Source organism: Bufo gargarizans, chromosome 3 (assembly GCF_014858855.1).
Source record: "Bufo gargarizans isolate SCDJY-AF-19 chromosome 3, ASM1485885v1, whole genome shotgun sequence".
NCBI classification, from domain to species: Eukaryota; Metazoa; Chordata; class Amphibia; order Anura; family Bufonidae; genus Bufo; species Bufo gargarizans.
In genome coordinates, this window is record NC_058082.1 from 521,271,428 (window position 1) to 521,284,860 (window position 13,433).

Below are 13,433 nucleotides of genomic sequence, written 5' to 3' on the forward strand. Positions count from 1 at the left end.
AATAAAAGTATACACATTAGGTATCGCCATTTCCGTATCGACAGGCTCTATAAACATATCACATGACCTAACCCCTCAGATGAACACCGTAAAAAATAAATAAAAACTGTGCTAAATAAACCATTTTTTGTCACCTTACATCACAAAAAGTACAACAGCAAGCGATCAAAAAGTCATATGCACCCCAAAATAGTGCCAAACAGTCATCTCACCGCAAAAAATGAGCCCCTACCTGAGACAATCGCCCAAAAAATAAAAAACTATGGCTCAGAATATAGAGACACTAAAACAACTTTTTTTGTTTTAAAAAAGCTGTTATTGTGTAAAACATACATAAATATAAAAACATACATATTAGGTATCGCCGCGTCCGTATCGACCGGCTCTATAAAAATATCACATGACCTAACCCCTAAATTGAACACTGTAAAAAATAAAAAAAATAAAAACTATGCTAAATAAACAATTTTTTGTAACCTTACATCACAAAAAGTGTAATTGCAAGCGATCAAAAGTCACACGCACCCCAATATAGTGCCAATAAAACAGTCATCTTATCCCGCAAAAATCATACCCTACCAAAGGTAATCGCCCAGAAACTGAAAAAAATTTGGGCTCTTAGACTATGGAAACACTAAAACATGATTTTTTTTTTTTGCTTCAAAAATGAAATTGTGTAAAACTTACATAAATAAAAAAAAGTATACTTATTAGTAGAGTTAAGCGGACACCTGGATGTTCGGGTTCGAGAAGTTCGGCCGAACTTCCCGAAAATGTTCGGGTTCGGGAAGTCAATAGGTACCCGAACTTTTCGGCACTAAAAAGGCTGTAAAACAGCCCAGGAAAGGGCTAGAGGGCTGCAAAAGGCAGCAACATGTAGGTAAATCCCCTGCAAACAAATTTGGATAGGGAAATGAATTAAAATTAAAATTAAATAAATAAAAATTAACCAAAATCAATTGGACAGAGGTCCCATAGCAGAGAATCTGGCTTCACGTCACCCACCACTGGAACAGTCCATTCTCAGATATTTAGGCCCCGGCACCCAGGCAGAGGAGAGAGGTCCCGTAACAGACAATCTGGCTTCATGTCAGCAGAGAATTAGTCTGCATGTCATAGCAGAGAATGAGGCTTCACGTCAGCCACCACTGCAACAGTCCATTGGCATATATTTAGGCCCAGCACACAGGCAGAGGAGAGAGGTCCCGTAACAGAGGATCTGGCTTCATGTCAGCAGAGAATCAGTCTGCATGTCATAGCAGAAAATCAGGCTTCACGTCAGCCACCACTGCAACAGTCCATTGTCAGATATTTAGGCCCAGCACCCAGGCAGAGGAGAGAGGTCCCGTAACAGACAATCTGGCTTCATGTCAGCAGAGAATCAGTCTTCATATCATAGCAGAGAATCAGGCTTCATGTCACCCACCACTGTAAGAGTCCATTTTCATAAATTTAGGCCCAGCACCCAGGCAGAGGAGACAGGTCCCGTAACAGACAATCTGGCTTCATGTCAGCAGAGAATCAGTCTGCATGTCATAGCAGAGAATCAGTCTTCTTGTCATAGCAGAGAATCAGGCTTCACGTCACCCACCACTGTAAGAGTCCATTTTCATAAATTTAGGCCCAGCACCCAGGCAGAGGAGAGAGGTCCCGTAACAGACAATCTGGCTTCATGTCAGCAGAGAATCAGTCTTCATATCATAGCAGAGAATCAGGCTTCATGTCACCCACCACTGTAAGAGTCCATTTTCATAAATTTAGGCCCAGCACCCAGGCAGAGGAGAGAGGTCCCGTAACAGACAATCTGGCTTCATGTCAGCAGAGAATCAGTCTGCATGTCATAGCAGAAAATCAGGCTTCACGTCAGCCACCACTGCAACAGTCCATTGGAATATATTTAGGCCCAGCACACAGGCAGAGGAGAGAGGTCCCGTAACAGAGGATCTGGCTTCATGTCAGCAGAGAATCAGTCTGCATGTCATAGCAGAAAATCAGGCTTCACGTCAGCCACCACTGCAACAGTCCATTGTCATAAATTTAGGCCCAGCACCCAGGCAGAGGAGAGAGGTCCCGTAACAGACAATCTGGCTTCATGTCAGCAGAGAATCAGTCTTCATATCATAGCAGAGAATCAGGCTTCACGTCACCCACCACTGTAAGAGTCCATTTTCATAAATTTAGGCCCAGCACCCAGGCAGAGGAGAGAGGTCCCGTAACAGAGGATCTGGCTTCATGTCAGCAGAGAATCAGTCTGCATGTCATAGCAGAAAATCAGGCTTCACGTCAGCCACCACTGCAACAGTCCATTGTCATAAATTTAGGCCCAGCACCCAGGCAGAGGAGAGAGGTCCCGTAACAGACAATCTGGCTTCATGTCAGCAGAGAATTAGTCTGCATGTCATAGCAGAGAATGAGGCTTCACGTCAGCCACCACTGCAACAGTCCATTGGCATATATTTAGGCCCAGCACACAGGCAGAGGAGAGAGGTCCCGTAACAGAGGATCTGGCTTCATGTCAGCAGAGAATCAGTCTGCATGTCATAGCAGAAAATCAGGCTTCACGTCAGCCACCACTGCAACAGTCCATTGTCAGATATTTAGGCCCAGCACCCAGGCAGAGGAGAGAGGTCCCGTAACAGACAATCTGGCTTCATGTCAGCAGAGAATCAGTCTTCATGTCACCCACCACTGTAAGAGTCCATTTTCATAAATTTAGGCCCAGCACCCAGGCAGAGGAGAGAGGTCCCGTAACAGAGGATCTGGCTACATGTCAGCAGAGAATTAGTCTGCATGCCATAGCAGAGAATCAGGCTTCACGTCACCCAACATTGGAACAGTCCATTGGCATATATTTAGGCCCCGGCACCCAGACAGAGGAGAGGTTCATTCAACTTTGGGTAGCCTCGCAATATAATGGTAAAATGAAAATAAAAATAGGATTGAATGAGGAAGTGCCCTGGAGTCCAATAATATATGGTTAAGGGGAGGTAGTTAATGTCTAATCTGGACAAGGGACGGACAGGTCTTGTGGGATCCATGCCTGGTTCATTTTTATGAACGTCAGCTTGTCCACATTGGCTGTAGACAGGCGGCTGCGTTTGTCTGTAATGACGCCCCCTGCCGTGCTGAATACACGTTCAGAAAAAACGCTGGCCGCCGGGCAGGCCAGCACCTCCAAGGCATAAAAGGCTAGCTCTGGCCAAGTGGACAATTTAGAGACCCAGAAGTTGAATGGGGCCGAACCATCAGTCAGACGTGGAGGGGTGTGCACACGTACTGTTCCACCATGTTAGTGAAATGTTGCCTCCTGCTAACACGTTGCGTATCAGTTGGTGGTGCAGTTAGCTGTGGCATGTTGACAAAAGTTTTCCACATCTCTGCCATGCTAACCCTGCTCTCAGAGGAGCTGGCCGTGACACAACTGCCTTGGCGACCTCTTGCTCCTCCTCTGCCTTGGCCTTGGGCTTCCACTTGTTCCCCTGTGACATTTGGGAATGCTCTCAGTAGCGCGTCTACCAACGTGTGCTTGTACTCGCGCATCTTCCTATCACGCTCCAGTGCAGGAAGTAAGGTGGGCACATTGTCTTTGTAGCGTGGATCCAGCAGGGTGGCAACCCAGTAGTCCGCACAGGTTAAAATGTGGGCAACTCTGCTGTCGTTGCGCAGGCACTGCAGCATGTAGTCGCTCATGTGTGCCAGGCTGCCCTGGGGTAAGGACAAGCTGTCCTCTGTGGGAGGCGTATCGTCATCGTCCTGCCTTTCCCCCCAGCCACGCACCAGTGATGGACCCGAGCTGCGTTGGGTGCCACCCCGCTGTGACCATGCTTCATCCTCATCCTCCTCCACCTCCTCCTCATCCTCGTCCTCCTCATCCTCCAGTAGTGGGCCCTGGCTGGCCACATTTGTACCTGGCCTCTGCTGTTGCCAAAAACCTCCCTCTGAGTCACTTCGAAGAGACTGGCCTGAAAGTGCTAAAAATGACCCCTCTTCCTCCTCCTCCTCCTCCTCCTCCTCCTGGGCCACCTCCTCTTCCGTCATCGCCCTAAGTGTTTTCTCAAGGAGACATAGAAGTGGTATTATAACGCTGATAACGGCGTCATCGCCACTGGCCATGTTGGTGGAGTACTCGAAACAGCGCAACAGGGCACACAGGTCTCGCATGGAGGCCCAGTCATTGGTGGTGAAGTGGTGCTGTTCTGTAGTGCGACTGACCCATGCGTGCTGCAGCTGAAACTCCACTATGGCCTGCTGCTGCTCGCACAGTCTGTCCAGCATGTGCAAGGTGGAGTTCCACCTGGTGGGTACGTCGCATATGAGGCGGTGAGCGGGAAGGCCGAAGTTACGCTGTAGCGCAGACAGGCGAGCAGCAGCAGGATGTGAACGCCGGAAGCGCGAACAGACGGCCCGCACTTTATGCAGCAGCTCTGACATGTCGGGGTAGTTGTGAATGAACTTATGCACCACCAAATTCAGCACATGCGCCAAGCAAGGGATGTGCGTCAAATTGGCTAGTCCCAGAGCTGCAACGAGATTTCGCCCATTATCACACACCACCGGGCCGGGCTTGAGGCTCACCGGCAGCAACCACTCGTCGGTCTGTTGTTCTATACCCCGCCACAACTCCTGTGCGGTGTGGGGCCTGTCCCCCAAACATATGAGTTTCAGAATGGCCTGCTGACGTTTACCCCGGGCTGTGCTGAAGTTGGTGGTGAAGGTGTGTGGCTGACTGGATGAGCAGGTGGAAGAAGAGGAGGAGGAAGCCGAGAAGGAGGAGGTGGCAACAGGAGGCAAAGAATGTTGCCCTGCGATCCTTGGCGGCGGAAGGACGTGCGCTAAACAGCTCTCCGCCTGGGGCCCAGCTGCCACTACATTTACCCAGTGTGCAGTTAGGGAGATATAGCGTCCCTGGCCGTGCTTACTGGTCCACGTATCTGTGGTTAGGTGGACCTTGCTACAGATGGCGTTGCGCAGTGCACACTTGATTTTATCGGATACTTGGTTGTGCAGGGAAGGCACAGCTCTCTTGGAGAAGTAGTGGCGGCTGGGAACAACATACTGTGGGACAGCAAGCGACATGAGCTGTTTGAAGCTGTCTGTGTTCACCAGCCTAAATGACAGCATTTCATAGGCCAGTAGTTTAGAAATGCTGGCATTCAGGGCCAGGGATCGAGGGTGGCTAGGTGGGAATTTACGCTTTCTCTCAAATGTTTGTGAGATGGAGAGCTGAACGCTGCCGTGTGACATGGTTGAGACGCTTGGTGACGGAGGTGGTGGTGGTGTTGGTGGTACATCCCTTGTTTGCTGGGCGGCAGGTGCCAACGTTCCTCCAGAGGCGGAGGAAGAGGCCGAGGCGGCAGCAGTAGAAGAGGCTGAGGCGGCAGCAGCAGAAGAGGTAGCAGGGGGAGCCTGAGTGACTTCCTTGGTTTTAAGGTGTTTACTCCACTGCAGTTCATGCTTTGCATGCAGGTGCCTGGTTATACAGGTTGTGCTCAGGTTCAGAACGTTAATGCCTCGCTTCAGGCTCTGATGGCACAGCGTGCAAACCACTCGGGTCTTGTCGTCAGCACATTGTTTGAAGAAGTGCCATGCCAGGGAACTCCTTGAAGCTGCCTTTGGGGTGCTCGGTCCCAGATGGCGGCAGTCAGTAGCAGGCGGAGTCTCTTGGCGGCGGGTGTTCTGCTTTTGCCCACTGCTCCCTCTTTTGCTACGCTGTTGGCTCGGTCTCACCACTGCCTCTTCCTCCGAACTGTGAAAGTCAGTGGCACGACCTTCATTCCATGTGGGGTCTAGGACCTCATCGTCCCCTGTATCGTCTTCCACCCAGTCTTGATCCCTGACCTCCTGTTCAGTCTGCACACTGCAGAAAGACGCAGCAGTTGGCACCTGTGTTTCGTCATCATCAGAGACATGCTGAGGTGGTATTCCCATGTCCTCATCATCAGGAAACATAAGTGGTTGTGCGTCAGTGCAGCCTATGTCTTCCACCGCTGGGGAAGGGCTAGGAGGATGCCCTTGGGAAACCCTGCCAGCAGAGTCTTCAAACAGCATAAGAGACTGCTGCATAACTTGAGGCTCAGACAGTTTCCCTGATATGCATGGGGGTGATGTGACAGACTGATGGGGTTGGTTTTCAGGCGCCATCTGTGCGCTTTCTGCAGAAGACTGGGTGGGAGATAATGTGAACGTGCTGGATCCACTGTCGGCCACCCAATTGACAAATGCCTGTACCTGCTCAGGCCTTACCATCCTTAGAACGGCATTGGGCCCCACCATATATCGCTGTAAATTCTGGCGGCTACTGGGACCTGAGGTAGTTGGTACACTAGGACGTGTGGATGTGGCAGAACGGCCACGTCCTCTCCCAGCACCAGAGGGTCCACTAACACCACCACGACCATGTCCACGTCCGCGTCCCTTACTAGATGTTTTCCTCATTGTTATGGTTCACCACAACAACAAAAATATTATTTGGCCCAATGTATTGTATTCAAATTCAGCTGAATATAAATTTGAGGCCTAGTATTTAGGCGCTGGGTGACCGGTATGGATTTACTGACAGAATTAGACTTGGAAATGCACAGTAGCGTGTGTGTGAAGTTATTCTGAATGACCCTATGTGCACCTTGAATATTATATACCCTTTTAGGGATAGATTTCAAATAGCTCTGATATAGCAGAAACCACTAAATTATGAAATTGCTAAATTGGGAATTGTATTTCAACCCAGAACAAAAAATGTACTTTGACGGACACTAAATAACTTGCCCAGCCACAACAGTACAGCGGTAACGACAGATTTAGCGGGATATAAATTTGAGGCCTAGTATTTAGGCGCTGGGTGACCGGTATGGATTTACTAACAGAATTAGACTTGGAAATGCACAGTAGCGTGTGTGTGAAGTTATTCTGAATGACCCTATGTGCACCTTGAATATTATATCCCCTTTTAGGGAAATATTTCAAATAGCTCTGATATAGCAGAAACCACTAAATTATGAAATTGCTAAATTTGGAATTGTATTTCAACCCAGAACAAAAAATGTGCTTTGACGGACACTAAATAACTTGCCCAGCCACAACAGTACAGCGGTAACGACAGATTTAGCGGGATATAAATTTGAGGCCTAGTATTTAGGCGCTGGGTGACCGGTATGGATTTACTGACAGAATTAGACTTGGAAATGCACAGTAGCGTGTGTGTGAAGTTATTCTGAATGACCCCATGTGCACCTTGAATATTATATACCCTTTTAGGGATAGATTTCAAATAGCTCTGATATAGCAGAAACCACTAAATTATGAAATTGCTAAATTGGGAATTGTATTTCAACCCAGAACAAAAAATGTGCTTTGACGGACACTAAATAACTTGCCCAGCCACAACAGTACAGCGGTAACGACAGATTTAGCGGGATATAAATTTGAGGCCTAGTATTTAGGCACTGGGTGACCGGTATGGATTTACTGACAGAATTAGACTGGGATATGGCCAAAAAATGACCACACTATTGCTGGTTAAATGCACTTGGTGTGACAGCTTGACCAACCACACTACTGAGGGTTAAATGCACTTGGTGACGGGCGCAGCTTGCCCCTGATGTAGTATATGGCCAAAAAATGAACAGACTATTGCTGGTTAAATGCACTTGGTGTGACAGCTTGACCAACCACACTACTGAGGGTTAAATGCACTTGGTGACAGGCGCAGCTTGCCCCTGATGTAGTATATGGCCAAAAAATGAACAGACTATTGCTGGTTAAATGCACTTGGTGTCACAGCTTGACCAACCACACTACTGAGGGTTAAATGCACTTGGTGACGGGCGCAGCTTTCCCCTGATGTAGTATATGGCCAAAAAATGAACAGACTATTGCTGGTTAAATGCACTTGGTGTGACAGCTTGACCAACCACACTACTGAGGGTTAAATGCACTTGGTGACGGGCGCAGCTTGCCCCTGATGTAGTATATGGCCAAAAAATGAACAGACTATTGCTGGTTAAATGCACTTGGTGTGACAGCTTCACCTTGATGTAGGCTTTAGCCAAAAAACAACCACACCATTGAGGGTTAAATGCACTTGGTGACAGGCGCAGCTTGCCCCTGATGTAGTATATGGCCAAAAAATGAACAGACTATTGCTGGTTAAATGCACTTGGTGTGACAGCTTCACCCTGATGTAGGCTTTAGCCAAAAAACAACCACACCATTGAGGGTTAAATGCACTTGGTGACAGGCGCAGCTTGCCCCTGATGTAGTATATGGCCAAAAAATGAACAGACTATTGCTGGTTAAATGCACTTGGTGTGACAGCTTCACCCTGATGTAGGCTTTAGCCAAAAAACAACCACACCATTGAGGGTTAAATGCACTTGGTGACAGGCGCAGCTTGCCCCTGATGTAGTATATGGCCAAAAAATAAACAGACTATTGCTGGTCAAATGCACTTGGTGTGACAGCTTCACCCTGATGTAGGCTTTAGCCAAAAAAACAACCACACCATTGAGGGTTAAATGCACTTGGTCGCAGCTTGTGCTGGCGCACCACAAGACACAAAATGGCCGCCGATCACCCCAGAAAAAAGTGACTGACAAACGGTCTGGGCAGCCTAAAAACAGTGAGCAATTGAATTTTAGCAGCTCAATGATGCACAGCTGCAGATCGATCGATTAATCAAGTCCTTTGGAGGAGTTAATCTGCCTAATCTCGCCCTACTGTCGCAGCCGCAACCTCTCCCTACGCTAATCAGAGCAGAGTGACGGGCGGCGCTATGTGACTCCAGCTTAAATAGAGGCTGGGTCACATGGTGCTTTGGCCAATCGCAGCCATGCCAATAGTAGGCATGGCTGTGACGGCCTCTTGGGGCAAGTAGTATGACGCTTGTTGATTGGCTGCTTTGCAGCCTTTCAAAAAGCGCCAAGAAAGCGTCACAAAAGCGCCAAGAAAGCGACGAACACCGAACCCGAACCCGGACTTTTACGAAAATAGTCCGGGTTCGGGTCCGTGTCACGGACACCCCAAAATTCGGTACGAACCCGAACTATACAGTTCGAGTTCGCTCATCCCTACTTATTAGGTATCGCAGCATCCGTGACAACCTGGTCTATAAAAATATCACATGATCTAACCTGTCAGACGAATGTTGAAAAATAACAAAAAAATAAAAACGGTGCCAAAACAGCTATTTCTTGTTACCTTGCCTCACAAAAAGTGTAATATAGAGCAACTAAAAATAATATGTACCCTAAACTAGTACCAACAATACTGCCACCCTATCCTGTAGTTTCTAAAATGGGGTCACTTTTTTGAAGTTTTTACTTTAGGGGTGCATCAGGGGGGCTTCAAATTGGACATGGTGTCAAAAAAACAAAACAAAACAAAAAAAAAAAAACAGTCCAGCAAAACCTGGCTTCCAAAAACCGTATGGCATTCCTTTCCTTCTGCACCCTGCTGTGTGCCCGTACAGCGGTTTACAACCACATATTGGGTGTTTCTGTAAACTACAGAATCAGGGGCATAAATATTGAGTTTAGTTTGGCTGTTAACCCTTTCTTTGTAACTAGAAAAAATTATTAAAATGGAAAATCTGCCAAAAATGTGAAATTTTGAAATTGTATCTCTTTTCCATTAATTCTTGTGGAACACCTGAAGGGTTAACAAAGTTTGTAAAATCAATTTTGAATACCTTGAGGGGTGTAGTTTATAGAATGGGGTAATTTTTGGGTGGTTTCTATTATGTAAGCCTCGTAAAGTAACTTCAAACCTGAACTGGTCCCTAAAAATTGGGTTTTTGAAAAATTTCAAGATTTGCTTCTAAACTTCTAAGCCTTGTAACATCCCCAAAAAATAAAATATAATTCCCAAAATGATCCAAACATGAAGTAGACATATGGGGAATGTAAAATAATAACAATTTTTTGGAGGTATTACTATGTATTATAGAAGTAGAGAAATTGAAACTTGGAAATTTGCAATTTAAAAAAAAAGCTGTTTTTTTACTTCATTTTACCAGTGTCATGAAGTACAATATGTGACGAAAAAACTCTGAATGGCCTGGTTAAGTCATTTTAAAGTTATCAGCACTTAAAGTGACACTAGTCAGATTTGCAAAAAATGGCCAAGTCCTTAAGGTGAAATAGGGCTAAGTCCATAAGGGGTTAAATAACAAAATACGCAAAAATAAAAAATAATCATATCTAGGAGGACCAGGTCCATATGGAGTAGAAGGTTGAGGAGGCGGTGGATGTGGCAGTGTCGGTGGAGGAGGAGGTAGCCTACACTGCTTTTTGGCTTAAAATTTATTTATTTTTTCTAATTAGGGCACACCCCAAAACATTGGGAAATATAACCCTCCAGTCGAGCTAAACACAGGTTCAGACAATACACTGGCGGCAGGGCAGTCCAGCACCTCCAAGGCATCAATTGTAAGCTCAAGCCATGTGCCCAGTTTAGAGACCCAGAAGTTGCAGGGGTTGACCCCTGTCAGTTAGTTTGTGTAGGCGTGTGCATACTTACTGCCACCATGTCGCACATCCCTGTGATGTTCACAATTTGATATCTGCTCTATGAACTTTCAATGTTCTTTTATGCGCCTACCATGGTGATCATGGGTGGCGGGGAATCAGGGTTCCAGGCCGGATAGGGAGCGTGAGAAAAAAAAAGAGACCAAATTTAAGGGAAAATGTGGGAAAAGCTATTAAGGAGCAAATGTTGTACAAATTACAGAAGCCCAAATGTGGGCCAAAAGAGTCAAGCGGAAATATTGGGAAAAGCTATTGAAGCGCAAATGTTGGCCAAAAGAGTATAGTGGAAATATGGGACAACTAGTTTAAGCATTGAATCAAAGGAGGTGGCGGGCATCAATTAAAGAAACATTTCAGAAATTTTATTCCCTGTCACCTATGCAGAGCAGGGGTTTATTCACGTCTAAAATTGTATAATGTCAACCCAAGAATGTAACAGAAAAATTACAGAAATTTATTAACCTGTCTACTTGTTAGAGCAGGGGTCTATGACAGAAAACAATTGTAAAATAAAAATTATTGAACTTTTTTAAGCTGTCAACTAGGTATAGGAGGGGTATATTACACCCAAAAATTTGTGAATTTGACCCTAAAATGTAACTGACAAATGTTTTTTTTAACCGGCCTACTAGGTAAAGCAGTGGTACTATCCACCCAAAAATTTGTGAATTTTCACCAGAAAATGTAACTGACAAAGTAGTGAAATATAAAATAAAATACATACAAATAAAAATAAAATTGATTTATGAGGAGGAGTTCCATATGGAGTAGTAGTTTGAGGAGGCGGTGGACGTAGAGGTGTAGGTGGAAGCGGCGGTGGAGGAGGATGAGGTAGCCAACACAGGTTTTTGGTTTTAATTTAATTTTTTTAAATTACGGTACACTCTAAAAGAGTTTGGAATATCCAAAATACAATAATGAGCAATTGAGCTGTAGTATAACAATGGCTGTTAGTGCCGGTATACATGCCTATTCTGCACAAGGTACGGACAAGTCCTGAGTGATCCATGCCTGGTTCATTTTAATAAATGTGAGCTTGTCCACATTGGCTGTGAACAGGCGGCTGCGCTTGTCTGTGATAATGCCCCCTGCCGTGCTAAACACTCGTTCAGATAATACACTGACTGCAGGGCAGGCAAGCGACTCCAAGGCGTAAAGGGCAAGCTTAGGCCATGTGGCCAATTTGGAGACCCAGAAGTTGAAGGGGGCACACCAGTTATTCAGTACGTGCACACACATACTGCCCCAGCTGCGTTGGCGACCCCTTCCTCTGCCTTCACCTTGTGCTTCCACTGCAACCCCGCTGTCAGGTGGGAATGCCACCAGCAGCACGTCTATCAGCGTGTGCTTGTACTCGCGCATCTTACAATCACGCTTCACTGACGGAATTGAGGACGGTATGTTGTCCTTGTAACAGGGATCCAGCAGCATGTCCACCCAGTAATCAGCACAAGTTAGAATGTGGGCAACTCGGCGGTTGTTGCGGAGACACTGCAGCATGTATTCACTCATGTGTGCCAGGCTGCCCAGAGGCAACGAAAAGCTGTCCTCTGTGGGAGGTGTATCGTCTGTGTCCTCTGTATCCCCCCCATCCACGCACCAGTGATGGCCATGAGCTGGTCTGGGTGCCACCCTGCTATAAATATGGTTCCTCCCCCTCCATCTCCTTCTCATCCTCTACAACTGTGCCCTGGCTGGACAATTGTGTACCTGGCATTTGTGGGTGCAGGAACCAACCCTCAGAGCCACTTGTAAAGGACTGGCCGGAAACCCTACAAAATGATTCCTCTTCATCCTCCTGTGACACATCCGCTTCCATCATCACCAGCAGCATTTTTTCAAGGAGGCATAGAAGTGGGATAGTTACGGTGAGAACGGCGTTATCGGCACTGGCCATGTTGGTGGAGTCCTAGAAACAGCGCAACAAGGAACACAGGTCTCGCGTGGAGGCCCAGTCAGTGGTGGTGAAGTGGTGCTGTTCCGCAGAGCAACTCACCCATGCGTGCTGCAGCTGAAACTCCACTATTGCTTGCTGCTGCTCGCACAGTCTGGTCAGCATGTGCAAGGTGGAGTTCCACCTTATGGGCACGTCTCATATGAGGCGGTAAGCGGGAAGGCCGAAGTTACGGAGCAGCGCTGACAGGCGAGCAGCAACAAGGTGAGAACGCCGAAAGCGCACACAGACGGCCCGCACTTTATGCAGCAGCTCTGACATATCGGGGTAATTCTTAAGGAACCTGTGCACCACCAAATTGAGCAAATGCGCCAGACAAGGGATATGCGTCAAACCGGCTAGTCCCAGAGCTGACCATTATCGCACACCGGCCGGGCTTGAGGCTTACTGGCACCAACCACTCATCGGTCTGTTGTTCAAGGTCCATCCACAGCTCCTTTGCGGTGTAGGGTTTGTCCCCCAAACAGATAAGTTTTAAAACTGCCTTCTGTCATTTACCCCTGGCTGTGCTGAAGTTGGTGGTGAAGGTGTTACGCTGACCGGATGAGGAGCTGGTAGAGGATGAGGAAGCAGAGTAGGAGGAGGAAGCAACAGGAGGCAAACTCAAGCGCCCTGCAATCCTCGGTGGTGGAAGGACACGGAGCTACAACACATCTTGCCCCCTGGAGGCCCTTACAAGATGTTCACCTAGAACCGCTGACTTGGATATCCTTCCAGTGGACCAGCTAAGTATACTCTTTACTGGTGGGGAGTCGGTTTATCTTTACTTAACCGCGTGCGGACTCTTGTATAGTCAGTTAATTGGTTTTGGTTGTGGCCTCCAGACTTATGATCCATCTTCATTGATATCTGTTGAACACTTTATGTGTTTGATTGACATTGTTTTTGGCCCCTGATGAACCCCTTCAATGAGAGGAAGGGGGGAAACGCGTCGGGACACGTGATTATACAACCGA